Genomic DNA, 15243 nt, shown 5'->3' with positions numbered 1-15243 from the left:
CCTGCGGAGGATAAAGATGTACCAGACAAGCGGGCTGAATTAATAGACTGCTGTGACCAAAGCAAGGAAATCTATTTGCATGGAATATTAGCAGTGAGAGCAGAGCTGTGCTGAAGGAGTTGCACTTGCTGTCCTGTGTGGACCCAGGGACCAGGCTCGCCAGGCAGTGATTCAGAGTGAAAAAGCAGCTCATTGACATGGTTTCTCTTTATTCTTTCCTATTTCTAACCAAAAAAATGCTAATTCCTAGGGAGGGTGATGTGCATTATTGGATCTCGTGTCCCCCATTCCCCTCCCGCCACCAAACAAAGAAGTTTGTTTTCCTGTTTATAGGAGATAAGATTCTTCTCCTAATTTATACATACTAGCCTCATCCCAAAGTAAATATATGTTCTTTTGTCTTTCCTCAGGGCTCGCAGTGCCAGCCAGCACAGGAGAGTGCAGTGCTTGCTCTGCCGCTTACTCAGCTGCTGAGGAAATTGGACACGAGTGGAAATTGTAAGAAAGCTTTCGAACCACGTAGAGAACATGAAAACTGTAGCCCACAGGTTGACCGTGTAAAATTGTGCTAAGCGAAACTGGGAGAATACGGAAATTGCAGATCAGGTGCGCTCTAAGACTGTGCTGGTCTCTTTGACAGAGAGGGTAAAGACAGAAAGGCAGCATCCATCTCTGATGCAGCGAGGGGAGAGAGAGCCTTGGGTTAAGTGTTCATTTCTCACTTGCAGAGTGCATAATACTGGTTCTTAGTGGAAAAGGCTTTTAAATTGGCTTCTGGGCAGCAAGTGATGCATACAGGAGATTGATTTCTTTTTTGAACTCTGCTGTACTTGGACGCAGATTGCAAGAAAGGTTTCATAAGGATTTAAACAACCTTGAAAAAAGCTCGTATCATTTGTTTTCCTTCTCCCACCCACAGTACCATTGTCAGGCTTCAGTGTTCCCATGGAACGGGGAATGTGCAGAATGCATTTGGCGTTATTCTTGGTGTGACACGGTGTGCTCCGGCCAGCATGCTCAGTCCTGCGGTGTGCAGGGAGGGACCTCTCAGCATCTGGTCACCTTCAGCCAGCGCTGCCGAGTCACCGCTGCTCAGCACCAGCCAAAGCACAGCTTCTGCTTTCAGGCTCTTCCTATTCCATGTGGAAGGCTGAATAGTAGATTTGCATAAAATATGAATACACTGTTTTGTTTCTTGTAGCGTTGTGTATTAAAATTTCAGAAACTGCTCTTTAAATAAAAGCTCTGTCAGTGTGACATAGCTGAGACTTTACAAGTGCAGGCACGTGCAGAGGTGTCAAATTCATCTCCATTTCGTGCAGCAGCTACATTATAGAACCTGGGAGGTCTCCCCTTACTGCACTTGTTTGTAGCTTCTTTGCCTAGGGACTGGTTATGACCCCACCTCCCATCTCCTCAGTGAAAAATCGGTGCCTGAGGTTTCCTTTGGATTAAATGGGGAAGCACAGGGGTAACTCCCTTCATCAGAAAGGTGGGAATTTTTGTCTCCACATCAAACCTGCTTCAGAACTATTAAAAAGGAGCAGTTTCTCCCTGGAGATGTGCCATGCTCCACATTGCTTGCTTTCTCTCTCCCTGGTTTGCTTACAGACTCCTGCATTTGATCCTCACCACAGACACGGTCCCAAGCTGGATCACAGAAGCTCTGCTTTCTTTTGAGCTCTGGTTGCTAAGGAAAGTCTGTCATGCACATAGTGGATTTGAGTGTTTGCCTGTTGTTTGCTTGTGTCTCGATGAGTTAGCAGTCCATGAGGTGATGCTGGTATCCCACCGAGAACGACCCGACCATTGCAACCAAGTCACTGTACTACACGTGCAGCATTTTGAGGGAAATCAGTCTGAAGCCTTTATATCATCTTTACTAGTCAGCAGTGAATTGCATCTCTCAACTTCTGCACATCCCTGAGGGACAGGGCCTGCAGACTGGGTCTCCCTCGGTTCCAGCAGGACCCTTAGGCAGCACCCCACGTGCCACCACCCTGAGCAGCTCCTGGGGACAGGCCAGGCACGTGCTGGTGTCCCACCTGCGGTAGGCAGGACATGTGCTGAGGGGTGTGAGGCTGAACAGCAGCACAGTGCCCAGGAGGCCGCACGATCCCCACGGCACCGTTCTCCTTCCGACAGCATCCTGGCATCAGTGAAAAAGCAGCAGCCTGTTTCTTTGTGTTGTCTTGGGGCTCAGCTGAGTTTCTAGGTTACGTCCCCTGCCTGCGAGCCTCCATCTCTCCTGAGATGAACACAGGACGTGGATAGCGAGGATGCAGCTCAACCCGCATCACACTGTAGCAACCAGTGCTACAGTGCAGTAGATCTCAAGTGCAGCACCTGTCCGCCACTTCTGGGGAGAGAAGTTCACCCGTCGCGCTTCAGTGTCATTGTAAACAGGTGGGAGCGTGCAACCTGTGGGATCGACAGACCTAACCCTCTCTTTGCTTTCCAGGATGAGGATGGAGCACGGAGGACGCAGGGCCCCGCCAGGTGCCGTGCAGCAGCTGGTGTTGTGAATCAGGCCGTCACCAGTCGGAGAACGGCTACTTCACAACACCAGGGTGGCACTGCACCACGCCTCGACGCCGGCCAGAGGAGCAGCGAGGGTCCCAGCATGGGCACGGCCAGGGGAGCCCAGACCCGCAAAGGTAATCAGCCGCTCTACTCCTCTTTAGGTAACCAGCCTCCCATGGAAGTCTGGAATAGAATTTAGGCCCCTAAACATCTCTGCAGGCCCGGCCCTTAGGCTCTGCCTTGTGTGCTGTGTGAATGGGGAAGAGGCATGGAAGGCAGTGGGGTGAGCAGCCTCTCTCTCCCAGCAGAGATGGCTCTGGTCCCTGCGTGTGGCTGGTCCTGGTCCCTGCCCTGCTGGAACACCTAATTCCGTGTTTTCTGTAAAGAATGCTGTAGCTACACTGCTTGGAAATGATACTAAGGCTGCCTGGTTCTGATCTTTGGAAGCAGCTGCCTGCTCTGGGGTGCGGGACAGTGGGGGCTTCTCACTGGTGAGGCTTTCCCTTCCTCCTGCCCCAGGTAAGACTGGCTGTGTGCTCCTCCATGTTGGCCGCCAGCTCTCCCATCTGTCATGAACATTTGCATGTGGGTAAAGCTAAGAGAAAAGGAAGAGAGCAAACAATTGAAGTAGCATAGAAGCGATTAAGGACTTGAAAGTTTTCTTTTCTTGTTATCATAACTCATTAGATTGAAGCCAGTAGTATAAACTACCTCAGTCTCATCCTGGATATGTGATGCTGGCAGGAATGTAATTGTAGGGGAGAGTCAGAATACACACGAGATCAGAAATAGCATGCGACAGCCTGGAAATGCACGTGCACAGAGGCACATGGGTGGCTGCATCAGACGCGTCCTCATCTTCCCCTTCAGTAGGGCTCCCTACAGAAGCAACCCCGAGTTCTCTCTGTAGTGAAAATCCCTCAGCCAACACTGTGAAGGGCATAGGGGCTGTATGAGAGGCTTCTCATGCATTAGGAGAGGGCAGCCCAATCTTGCAGGTTAGCACTGCTGTTTTTACATTGATTAGAGAGAGATGAGAGGCCGTGTTTGGTGTTCAGGCACTATGGCAGGAATTTGTCAACCTGACGTGTAAGAAGTCTGTTTTATTAAACTTGTCTTCTGCTAACACAAAGTGTGTCCTCTGTGTCGTGGTCTCAGTGTTTATTGTAACTTGTTTTAAAGCTCGCTACCTGTAAGGTAGCTGTAAGGTTTGTTCACTGTAAGGTTTGTTTCACAGGATAAAATAATGCAAGCCTTTAGAAACGGGAGATTACAACAACATAACCCCTCTTACCCCTGCACACACACTCTATTTACATGGGCAGCTATTCAGATATGGAATTAAATACCATTTCATCTTTCTTTGTGAACCAGAAGTCTCTTTGACCTATTCAGTTTCTGTCTGCAAATACACATAACATTTGAAATAGGTTAATGCTTAATATCTGCTGACAGATGACCTGGTGGATGATCTCCATCCTTCCCTAGCTATAAGGTGTGGAGATACGGTATGGGTAAGATGGCTCATTTCCAGTTCCTTTTGTGAAGGAATTTCTTGGGATGTCACACTTCAGAGGTACCTCGGGGGCCTTTATTGTACTCCGTGTTTCTAACTGGAATCCATCACACTTTATGTTCTTCTAAAATGATTTCCTAGCAAATTAATGCGTGCCGTAATGTGGCACTGCTGCTGAAAATCAAACACTCTTGCTTGTCATTAAGGAACCTGATCATGCCATCCAGTAGGGAGGATGGAGGGCTGAATAGCTGGCTGTCAGCTTTAGATGATGGAAGCAATTTCTGTTTGCTCCATTCAGCAGTTAGAAGTACTTAATTTTAGCACGTACTGCAATGAAAGGTGAATGCACAGAATAAATAGCTCGATATGAGTTTTAAATTTGTGTGAGTGTTAATGCTTAAGCAAGCACCCACGATTCTCGTTCAGCTGGAGTTCTCGCTGCTGGGATGGAGAACATGGGCTGCACCGGGCTTCTGGTAGCCCTAAAGCTGGAGTCGGGGGGTACACCCAGAGACCTTCCTGGTGCCTTCTGGATACTGTTTGCTATTGCACTCTGTTTGGGTAGTTTCCCCCAGAAGTACAGTAACGTTGAGTCATAGAATCACCAAGGTTGGAAAAGACCTCTAAGATCATCCAGTCCAGGTCACCTGCCACCAATATTTCCCCACTAAACCATGTCCCTCAGTACAACATCTAGACGTTTCTTGAATGCCTCCAGGGACAGTGACTGCACCACCTCCCTGGGCAGCCTGTGCCAGCGCCTGACCACTCTTCCAGAGAGCACAGAACTGTTGGAAAACCTGCTTGTATAGTCTTAATAAGATGCTGCATTCAGCGACAGGCTGAATCAAAAATCAAAGCCAATCAAAACTGAAACAAGCTGTAATACCGTGTGCGGATTTTTTTTGTATTATTTATAAGGAGTTGTTAGTCTGGAGGTGCTTTTTATACTTAAGCAAATGATACTTCATTTACTTCATATCACACTTGAACCCTTTAAAATCTGTCTGATGGGTTTATTGTCTCAGCATATCCATGCTGCACGACAGCTGCCCTTGGGTTCTGTGGAAGGGCTGGCTCCCTTCCTTCCCCCCTTCACCAGCAGTGCACACAGTGCTTCAGAGAGCTGCATCCTTGTGTGCTTTGCAGTCTTTCTCCTCCTGCCTGCAGAAGCCATGCTGATGGGCACAGGAGGGCAAAGCAGCTCCATGGTATGTGTTCACACGCATGCTGCTTTGTTGTCATAGAATATCCCAAGTTGGAAGGGACCCATAAGGATCATCAAGTCCAACTCCTTGTGGAGTTCCTCATGAAATGGGGCATTAACAGAATTAACAGATTTCTTTTTCTGCTCTTTAATTGGGTATCCTCTTTTGCCAATGAGTACGAAATTAAAATGGTATTTCAGACCAACACGGCACTGGAAAATAAACAGGAGGTGGCACTGAATTGTACCGCCACAAACCTGAGTCAGGTTTTATTTCGTTGCTGTAAATGCATCTCAATAGGATGGAGAAAATACAAAGACTTATCTTCAGGCATCTTAACACAGTGAGCCCAAGGTGACACAAGGGAGGCAGAAGGGGTTGTTGGCAGCTACCATCTTAAAACTAAAGCAGGGCTTTGATAGACTGATCAGATTAAATATCCTAAGAAACTCCTGTTCGTGTATTCTAGCATGTGGGCTAGGCCCACTATTTCACAGTCACTTCTGTACGACTTGTGCTTGCTCCTGCACATGACGCAGTGATGGCCAACAGCAAAGAAAGCAGAAGGATGGAGAAAAGGCAAAAAGCACACAGAAGGCAGTGGGGAGAGAAGGGGGTGGCATCCCTGCAGCAGAAGCTGTGAGGCCAGCAGCCTTTCCTGGGTCTCCCTGGGGTGCAGGACTAACAGCCATTTCTACAGTTGGCAAAATACAAGTATATGTATTATAAATCATAGAGTCACAGAATGGTTTGGGTTGGAAGGGACCTTAAAGCCCACCCAGTGCCAACCCCCTGCCAGGGGCAGGGTTGCCACCCACCAGGTCAGGCTCCCCAGGGCCCCATCCAGCCCAGCCTTGATATATATATATATGGTATATGTGATGATGAAACCAAGATTCTCCAGTATATAATCATGCCTCCAATATAGAAATAAGTGGAGCTGAACCAACCTGTTGTGCAGTGGGGTGACACTACAAAATAGTATCAAAGTTACCAAATCTGCAGGAGAGGCTCAGCAATGCGTGCAGGTCGCATGTCCTCAAGATGGAGGCTATAAAGCAGCATGTAAAGGGGCCGGCTCGTTGGCATCGTGCACACATGGAACTGGATGGAGACAGGGGTGCTCTCCTTTTCCCCAGTGCCAGCAGGTGCCACCATCACTCTCCTGGAAGAGGCACCATTTGCTCTCCCATAGCCACGTGCCTCGCTGAGTGGCTTTAGCACCAACAGCTGACGGGAGTTTTAGGGGACTATTTTTTACCGTGTAAAAATACTCGTTTCCATAGTGATAGCCATGTGGCCCAGCACTTACCCCAACTCCAGAGATGTGTTACAGAAAACCCCTGGGAATGAAAATACCATGTGCCCCGGGAGCCCCTGCACTGCAGCTGCTTGTTTCCAGGGCCAGCACTCCCACTCCGCACAGCCGTGCCCTTCGTTAAACTTCAGTAAATCTCATTCATTATTTGGTTGTTCCATGTAAACTTCTGTTTTGTCTTGCCTTGTCCCACCTCAGGGGCACAGTGGCATCTGCCATGACAGCTCTGCAGTGACAGCAGCGGCTGCTTTCCTCCAGGAGTGGATTTGATCCCTTCCCCCTTTCAGCAAGTCTGCACCCAGCAGCATTTCATTGCGTTCTGACAGCTGTGGTGCCAAAAAGGCCCTTCTAGTTTTACTGCGCGAATTAAAAGCACGTTGTCCTCCAGCCTTGGGTTCAGAGCAGCAGCATCTCGGCTGCCTGATGGCACGGGAAGGGATGCGGTGCTAATGGCTGCTCCCAACAGCACATTCCCATGCCAAGGGAACAGCATCACATGTTCTGTTGTGGGGATGAAGTGTGTGTTTCGGTGGACGTAACCCTGCGGTCCCCCATGATGCGAAGGTGAGCCTGCAGGCGTGTGGGGTGGAGGCGAGGGCCATCCCAGGGTGGGGGCAGCCCAAATGGGACTCCCACTGGGTTTCAGGAGGCTGCTCCATCCGAGCAGCTCTGGGTCTCGCTTCTCCACAAGCGGAGCAAAGTGCCTGAAACACTCAGTGACGGAGCAAAGCCGCACATGAGCTCTCTTTTTTAATAAACCGAGCAGCACCGCCTTGTCATGTGAGATAATGTCCCTGCAGCGTGGCTTTGTGTATTTATTCCCTGCTGATGTTGCTTTTGATCGCTACTAGATGAAAATGAAATCTTTGGTGCTTCGGGGCTGCTGTTAGGACAGATTCCATGAGATGAAAACGCTTTTCAGGAAATACTGCAGAAGCCAGTTCTTGTTTTAATTTCTGGGGACACGCAGGGCTCCAGTTCCTTCACCAGGAAACCCTGGGGACATGAGATGCAGGAGAAGAGAGGCACATTGGAAGCACACATCAAAAGCCCGTCCTTCCAACTCATGGAAACAAATGTCATTTAGAGGCATTACTCTTGTCCCCATGATCACAAGACTCTTCCATTTGAGGGCAGTGTTTGGGGAATCCTTTCTTCACAGGCTTTTTGACCACATCAAAGGGCCATGGCAGCACAGCACATTGTCATCGTGCCAGCCCAACAGCCTCCGCTCTGTCCATCAGCAGTCTACCAGTCCAGGAGTTGGACTCGATGCTCATCATGGGTCCCTTCCAACTCAGGATATTCTGAGTCTATGATCTGCCTGTCCCATCACTCCTATCTTCAGGTCCCTCACAACTGCTCTGCAGTGATGGGAGAGGGGACAGAGCCCCCAAGGGCAGTACCCTCTGCCCGTGCATCACTGGTCCAGAGGAACAGCCATGTTTTTTTCTGATGGCACACCCGGCCTACTGCAAATCTACGCAGTATGAATCACTGTTGTGTGCAACCAGTGTGGTTCAAACCTTGCATGAATCTGAGTAACCCGCATCTGAAGAATTGGATCTTCTGATTCAAGCATGTGACTGGGGTCCACTGAGTCTCTCAGTTAGGAAACAAGAATGGAGTTTTTGCCATGCATTTCCTAGAAGAAAAACTCCAGGCTTGGAAACACTTTCATTGAATAAAAAAAAGAATCTGACACTGTTACTGAATGTAACTGAGATTAACAGAAACTCTTGGATTTTCTTGGGGAAAAAAACATCAAAGCCACTTCCTTTTTTTTTTTTTTTACATAAAAATTGGCATTATTTGGGAGTGAGAAAAACTTCAGATGAGCTGAAATTAAAATGTACATCTGTTGAATGTAAGGAAAATCCGGTGGCTGCGCTGGCAGATGCTACGGGCATTTCTCTATGTGAGCCTGGGGCCGGGCAAGGACAGAGCACGGGGCCAAGCACTCCATCCCAAGTTGGGCTGTTGTTTCAGCACAGAAAAACAGCAGAACAAGTTCTTGCCCAGGTGGGAGTTCCTGAAGCTCCCTGCAAAGGATTTCCCCAGCTAACAGGAGCTTTCATGCACGCGTACATGGCCACTGCACTGTGATTCCACCTTCATTTAGAGCAGAAATGGAAACGGGGGGAAAGAGGCCCTTCCAGACTGAAATCAAAACAAATCACTTTTATGCATATTAATAAGGCTCCTGATTGAAAATGTTCTAGCTGCTCATGGAGGAATATCAACTGTAGATGCTGCTAATTTAAGCCTGGCTAATTAAAAGGAGAAAGAAAAAAATTCACTCCCCTAGAAACAGCCACACGAAGGATGCATTCATCCAGCACATTTCATCAAGCTCAGCTTATTATACGTGGGTTTAGGGAAAACAAATAATAGGGCTTTTTTTCCTATTAGCTGGGAGGGCTTTTCACACCACACTGCATTCCAACCCCTTCCGCCAGGGCCGGGTAGGGCTCCTCCAACTGCAGGAGACATGAGGGATCCCTGGGGTGGAGCCTGGGTGGAAGAGTGATGCTGAGAGTGGTGGTAGAGGGTGAGCTTGAAAGGGCTGTTCCAGCACAGAAGGATGAGCAGGGAGAAGAGCCCAGGTGAGCCAACAGTCGGCACATCCACACTGAAATGGGAAGAGGGATTTTATTCCCCTTCCTTTTTTTTTTTTTTCTTCTTTTTAATTTTTAGTTTATGGTTATTTGTTGTGTCTCTTTGAATTTGCATCCCAAGGGCCTCTGTATGACAGAATGTAATAGCATTAGTCACCGTTTTACACATTAGAGAACATAATATTCGGTACTTATAACAATTTCCAGCTTCCGAGTGCCACACAAACATTAAAAATACACAGTATTTTTCTTGTGTGTTTTTGTTTTGTTTTGAGAGAGAGCTCCTTCCTGCCTGAAGCTGTACAGCTTCTCTTTCTACTATCCCACACGTGAAATGAGGCTCTTCTGTCACACTTCTGCCAAGTCACAGGCTGTCAGTTTATGGCCTCATACTCTGGACAAAAGGCAATTCACTGCTTCTCCCCACTGATCCGCAGCTCCCATGCACCTACCACGTTCCTGACCACTGAAGCCCATGCCTCGCGTTGGGTGGCATCAGCAGCAGTGAATCGGTGCATCCTTTGGCAGCCTGTCCCATTGTCTGCAGGATAGAAACGACAAGGCGTTACGTCAGCTCGTTCTTTGAGCAGGGCAGAACCCACCCCACGGCCCCATGGTTTGAGTCTTTGCCGTGAGCCGGCTGTTGGCCAATGAAGTGCTTGTGGGGACAAACTCTTGAGGCTCACTTCTTCGTGTTGTACCTCAGTAAACATTTTTTGATCCTTTGCATAGCAGGTCTTAGTCTTGCCTTCTCTTTTGCTGTGTTTAGACAACTGCAAAAGGATTAAGAATACTGTCTCGCTTGGACACGTCACACAGGATTTGTATTCATTCCCTGGCTGTGATTTGTAGCGCAATGAATTCTCAAGAAATATCTTAGGTTGGCAAGTGTACTCCTCCTTCAGGGTGGATGGGATCTCCCTTGGGGCATCCAGTCCCTGCCTGGAAGTCATCGCTTCGAAGCCAGTGGTGTGGCATTGCTTGCATTGAAAGATCTTCAGTGAAAGGAAAGGAAGGTCTGTCATGATATGTATGTCACACACGTTACATTTGACAAATAGAAAATAACAAATCTAAGAACAACCGAGCGTATAAATATGCCAATTCTGGAGTCATAACAATCTACGGTTTCCACAAATTGCACACGTTTTTCTTCCACCAGCCACAGCCTTGCATGCTTCATGCATTTTAATGCACACTTGCTATGCAAACGATTTTCGAATAACTCCTGTTTGTCAGCGGAATGAAACCCATGAAACTACAAAAAGTTTCTCCAGACCCAACGGATGATCATCGCCCCTCCAGCCCCGGCCTGTCCCAGTGTCGGTGCCTCTTTCCCAGCGGGGCTGGGCACTGGGCAGCTGGTCCTCCAGCAGATGGGGTTGGGAGAGAGGGATAAGATGGGGAAGGGTCTGGGGGGCAAGATGCATGAGGAATGGCTGAGGTCCCTTGGTTTGTTCAGCCCAGAGCAGAGGAGCTGAGGGGAGGCCACACGCTCACCGTTTTGAACAGCCCTATCCGCTGCCTTGTGCAGCCCTCCCCCAGAGCTGTCTCCTAGTCTCATCGATTTTGCAGGGATCAATGTAACTTGCTGATATTTAGCTGGAGATCTTTCATATATGTATTTATTTGCAACAGCTCAGCTGAGAGAAAGGTCAGGCACTTATTCTAAAACACAAATTTGAGACTTCTCTACTTTGAGGACGCATGTTTTCTAAAGACTTACCTGCTCTCGCCCAGTACCCATCATTCCCCACGTCAGCATTTGCAAGCAATGCTTTGAAACGTTCCAGTTCTTCTAGGGTAGTGCCATTTCTCTGCAAGGAAAAACAAGACAGCAATGATACATTGCTCTTCCCTTAGCAGCTCTGTGCACAGTTTGGGTGCCGCGCTGACTGGCAGCTGCTGAACTGCAGACAGAAGGAAAAGTCATTTTGTAAGCAGCATAGGTTGGTGGTTTCAGTTCATAATTAGCAGGTGCACAGAGGCACCTAGGAGCTCACAATCAGTTTTCACTGGGGTTCTGAGCTTGCCCAGGTTTGCAGGAGAAGTAGATAATGTGTGGGTTATTGTCCATAGGCCATGCATACTCTGTATGCGAGCTGGGAGGAGGTAAATTTCCCTGGGGTAGGCTCCTCTGCACAACAAAGCATCAGGGTCATCCAGGTTTTGGCAATGATAGAAATGTCTCCATTTCTGTTTCTCTCACCAGCCCACAAACCTAAAATAGACTCTGGATAAATCCATGGCCTTGTGGCCACCTCTTGTGCCAACTGAATGAAAGCTGTGGCAGACAGTGCCTTATTGGCAAGATTAAATGGCCATACACACTGCGTTTGGACAATGTAAGGAACTGGTAAAAGGCACTGATTAGCTTTAGGAACATGAGAAGGTGTAACCTTCTGCTCCTCCTGAAGACGGAGGCATTCAACCACAGTGTGTGACCCAGAAACCAGAAGCAGGGAGGAAGCTGAGCAAATCGGGCCGAAAAAATGGGCAGCAAAGAGAACTTGGAGTGACTGACGGTCGGAGTCGGCAGAGAGGTCGTAAAATAAATAACAGGGTAAGGAGCCAGACGTGAAGCAGAGACGTCATGCAGAGCATCAAAATGAGCAATTGCCAGCGGGCAGCACATCCATCACACAGATGTGACGCCTCGGAGCAATCTCACAGGTGACTGAATGGGGAGGATGCAGGGGGAGTGGAGAAAAGCCCCCACGGTGCTGCAGGACCCACTTCAGGCAGAAAATCAGAGCGTGGGAGTGAGACGGGTCTCGGCCTTTTCCTGAGAGTCAGTTAATCCAATGCCATTCACAGCCTAACTGCAGCAGGAATGCAGAATTTCAAGCGTCAAGTAAGTAAATTTATATTAAAGTAACCGCAATTATACACAGCCTGCACTCACTCCCGTGGGAGGCTGCGGCAGGTTTGTGATGGACTTCACTGGAAGTAGAATTAGGATGATAATCGATACAAGCACAGCCATCATTTTGCATTTTCTTGTAGCTGCCAAAGCCCACGATAGTAAAAAGCAAAGGGCTTTTTTAGATTACGGAGCAAAGGCCTGCAGAGATTTCAGCTACTCGTGGAATAATGGCATGTGATCAAGTCCTTTTGTGAGCAACAAAAAAAGAATTTCCCACTACGTGCGTGTAATTCCAATGCTACAATAAGTTATTTGTTTGGCTGCTGGTTAAATCGCTGCATGGTGTTCAGTGGCACTGAAGGTTTTGGTCAATCGATGCATTTTTCCTCTCCGGTATAAATACTGTTTTGTGCCTTAACTATGTTAGTGGCAAATAGATGTCTGGTTTAAAAAAGCAAAACTAATTCTGGTACTGTGCACAACCCCCTGTACTCAAAAACCACTTCCTTCAGTTACACACACTACCTGGTATCTGAAAATGTCATTTAGTATATGGGAAGTTTGACTGCTTTTTCAAAACCAAAACAAAACAGAAAGAAGAGCAGTTTGCTGGTCCAAATGGCGGTGGGCTGAGTTTTGGCACTGGGACAGAGGGGATTAATAGGGGCAAGCAGTGCTGCAGGCAGAAGCAGAAGGATGCTCCCCCAGAGCATCTGGAGTCAGTCAGTAAGAGGACCGCTGGCTGCGCACCGCTACCACAGCAAAGCTGAGGGCTGCAGGTGACGGTGGGATCCCACCGCTGAGCAGCCAGCGAGGGGCATGATCAGCCCTTCCCAGGGCCACAGCTTATTCCACTCCTCTGCCCTGAAGATTATGGCAGGAAAATCCTCATTTGGCTGCCATGCCCGGCTAACCTAAACAGAATTTATTTTCCAAGCAGATAACTCAGCTTGCTTCAGGATGAGCCTGGACAATCCTCACGGACCACACGGAAGGAGGACTCACTCACCATCTCTCCAAGAGCCCACCATCACACAGCAGCCTGAAAGCACCTATTTTTCTTCCTGGGACTCTTTCTTTGTACTGATGTGACCTCTAGATTTTTGCAAATACTCACAGAAGTGCAGTGGGAGTTGCGTGCGTTGAGCCAGAAGCTCTATTTGCATCCAAAGGCATAAACTCGTTGTTTGCTTGCTTTCATTCGATGCCGGTGATGAGACTCATTAGAAAACTTCAGTGGTTATGACAGAAACAGAAAAAATAAATCTCAGAGACAAATAAAAGAGGCAGTGGTCCCTCACAACATGCGGAGAACAAACATTCTGTAGCAGTGTGATCATTACTTCCTGCCACGTGCCGGAGTGCTCGGTGAGCGGTTGTCACCCTCCTTGTAGCTACTGTGTGCTGCCGAGCAATCCCTTCCTCCCTTTATCCATTTCAGAGCATATTCAGGCATTGCCAGTGTTTTGGGGGTAACAGTACCTAGGGCACACTGTGGCTTGAGGCTGCTCAAAGTCCTGAAGGAGCTGCAGTGGAGAAGAGGATCTTGGCGACAGACAGTGGGAGACAGAAAAGGGAGATCCAGCTGCCTGGTTCCTTACCAGTCTCAAGGCAGTCACCCCTCCTTCTAAGGGCCATAGGCCTTTCCCCAAGTGCTGGCAGGATGTTTGGGTTTTTCACAATATTTGTGTTCCATGTGTAGTCTCTGGAAGAACTAAACCAACTTCATCTCTGCAAAGTTTTCTTTTCTGGAGGCTGCAAAGCGAATGCTGCCTCTTTGCTCTGCAGCCCCAGGCAGATGGGATCAATGCACCCTCAGTGTCCCAGAGCTGGGGGAAGGGGGGGCACATGTTGTCCTTTATTGCTCCACCTACTTGTATTTGTCCTGGGAAGATGAGCAGCAAGGGTTGCTTGAAGGAAGGGGTTGTCCCGCTTCGCCCTGTGCTGTGCAGCCTCACTTTGAGCACTGGGTACAGGTTTGGGCACCACAGTATAAGAAGGACATAAAACTATGAGAGAGTGTCCAAAGGAGGGCTACAAGGATGGTGAAGGGTCTGGAATGCAAGGTATATGAGGGGCGGCTGAGGTCCCTTGGTTTCAATTTTGAGTGGTCCTGCATGGAGCCAGGGGTTGGACTCGACGATCCTTGTGGGTCCCTGCCAACTCAGGCTATTCTATGATTCTGTGAGGGGGTGAGGCATGCTGAATAGTTCTGAAGCATTTGCTCATTCACCAAGAAAATGCCAGAGCCTGGCAAGGCACATTGTTCTCCCCTCGCTGCCTTCTTTCCCCTGCATGCAGTCAGGAGCATGGATAGCTCTGATAAATGGTCATATCGCTCTGCTGGTATTCAGTGTGATTGTGGGGGTTAAAGGGGTTTGAATTTTCAGTGCTTTCCTCTGCATATGCTCCTCTTGACAACACGATGCCTTCTTGCAGCTATTCTGCAAATCTCCTGGCTGTCCAGGAGAAATAAATGACAGCAGATTTGGCTACTGCTGGTGCCCTAGGACAGGGCACGAGGACGAGGGGGCTGCAGCCGACCTCCGGCCTCCCCTGGGTGCCCTGGGGTCAGCCAGATTTCACATTTGCGTTTTGCTTGATTCATTCACCGCTCTATCAGTGCAACCCAAGGCAACATGGGGGACATTTATTGTTAGCTGGCCCCTTTTTCATTAAGAATTGGCCTAAATCCATACACATTTAGTGGTAATTGCCAGGCAGGCAGCACAGAGCAAATACCTTTTATTTCAAATCCAAGACAAGTCAGAGCTGGCTGATAGTTTGTTGGCGCTTTCCTACATTAATTAAGTACTTCTCATCTAATACTACACATGGTCTTTCTGAAAACCTCCAGTGAAAAGTCTATTTGTTAAAAGTGCCAGTTTAAGTCAAAACAACATCCAATATTGCAAATTAGGATTCCAGATTCCAGGATGAGATCTATTAGTCTTTCTCTGTTTAACTAATTAAAAAACAGAGAGGGACAGAATTTGTTTTGTCATTCTTCTGTCCATAGGATTCCTTCCACTCGCTGGAAAAAGGATACAAAATTCCCGTCATTTATCTTAAGATATCGGCTGGCTCACCCATCTGTGAGCAAAGAATGTTTTTGCTTAGCTTGCTTAACTAAATGAAGCTTGGTTCACTTGCTTGCAGCTGAAGACAAATTAGGCTGATTATATAGGAAA

At 48.2% G+C, this 15243-nt stretch overlaps 2 long non-coding RNA genes across 9 annotated transcripts in view; one reads left to right on the top strand and one right to left on the bottom strand.

Moving 5' to 3' along the window:
- The window catches only part of LOC110394348, a 57645-nt gene extending 53994 nt beyond the window's left edge, over positions 1 to 3651 (top strand). For 5 of the 7 annotated variants that reach the window (XR_002435563.1, XR_002435568.1, XR_002435566.1 and 2 more), the window contains one exon: positions 411 to 3651. This is a non-coding gene — a long non-coding RNA (uncharacterized LOC110394348). The remainder of the gene's footprint in view (positions 1 to 410) is intronic. The other 2 variants (XR_002435567.1, XR_002435565.1) reach the window with 2 other exon arrangements.
- On the bottom strand, positions 6084 to 13450 carry LOC110394856. Of its 2 annotated transcripts, none has more exons than XR_002435973.1 (3): positions 13170 to 13450; positions 10913 to 11003; positions 6084 to 10181 (listed from the first exon to the last, which is right to left on the bottom strand). It is a non-coding gene; the product is annotated as an uncharacterized LOC110394856 (long non-coding RNA). The 2 variants fall into 2 exon arrangements; XR_002435974.1 differs by having other exon boundaries at positions 6084 to 9727; positions 13170 to 13439.

Source organism: Numida meleagris, chromosome 2 (genome assembly GCF_002078875.1).
Source record: "Numida meleagris isolate 19003 breed g44 Domestic line chromosome 2, NumMel1.0, whole genome shotgun sequence".
Classification (NCBI taxonomy): Eukaryota; Metazoa; Chordata; class Aves; order Galliformes; family Numididae; genus Numida; species Numida meleagris.
The sequence above is the reverse complement of the archived record's forward strand: the minus strand, read 5'-3'. Positions and strand labels throughout refer to the sequence as shown.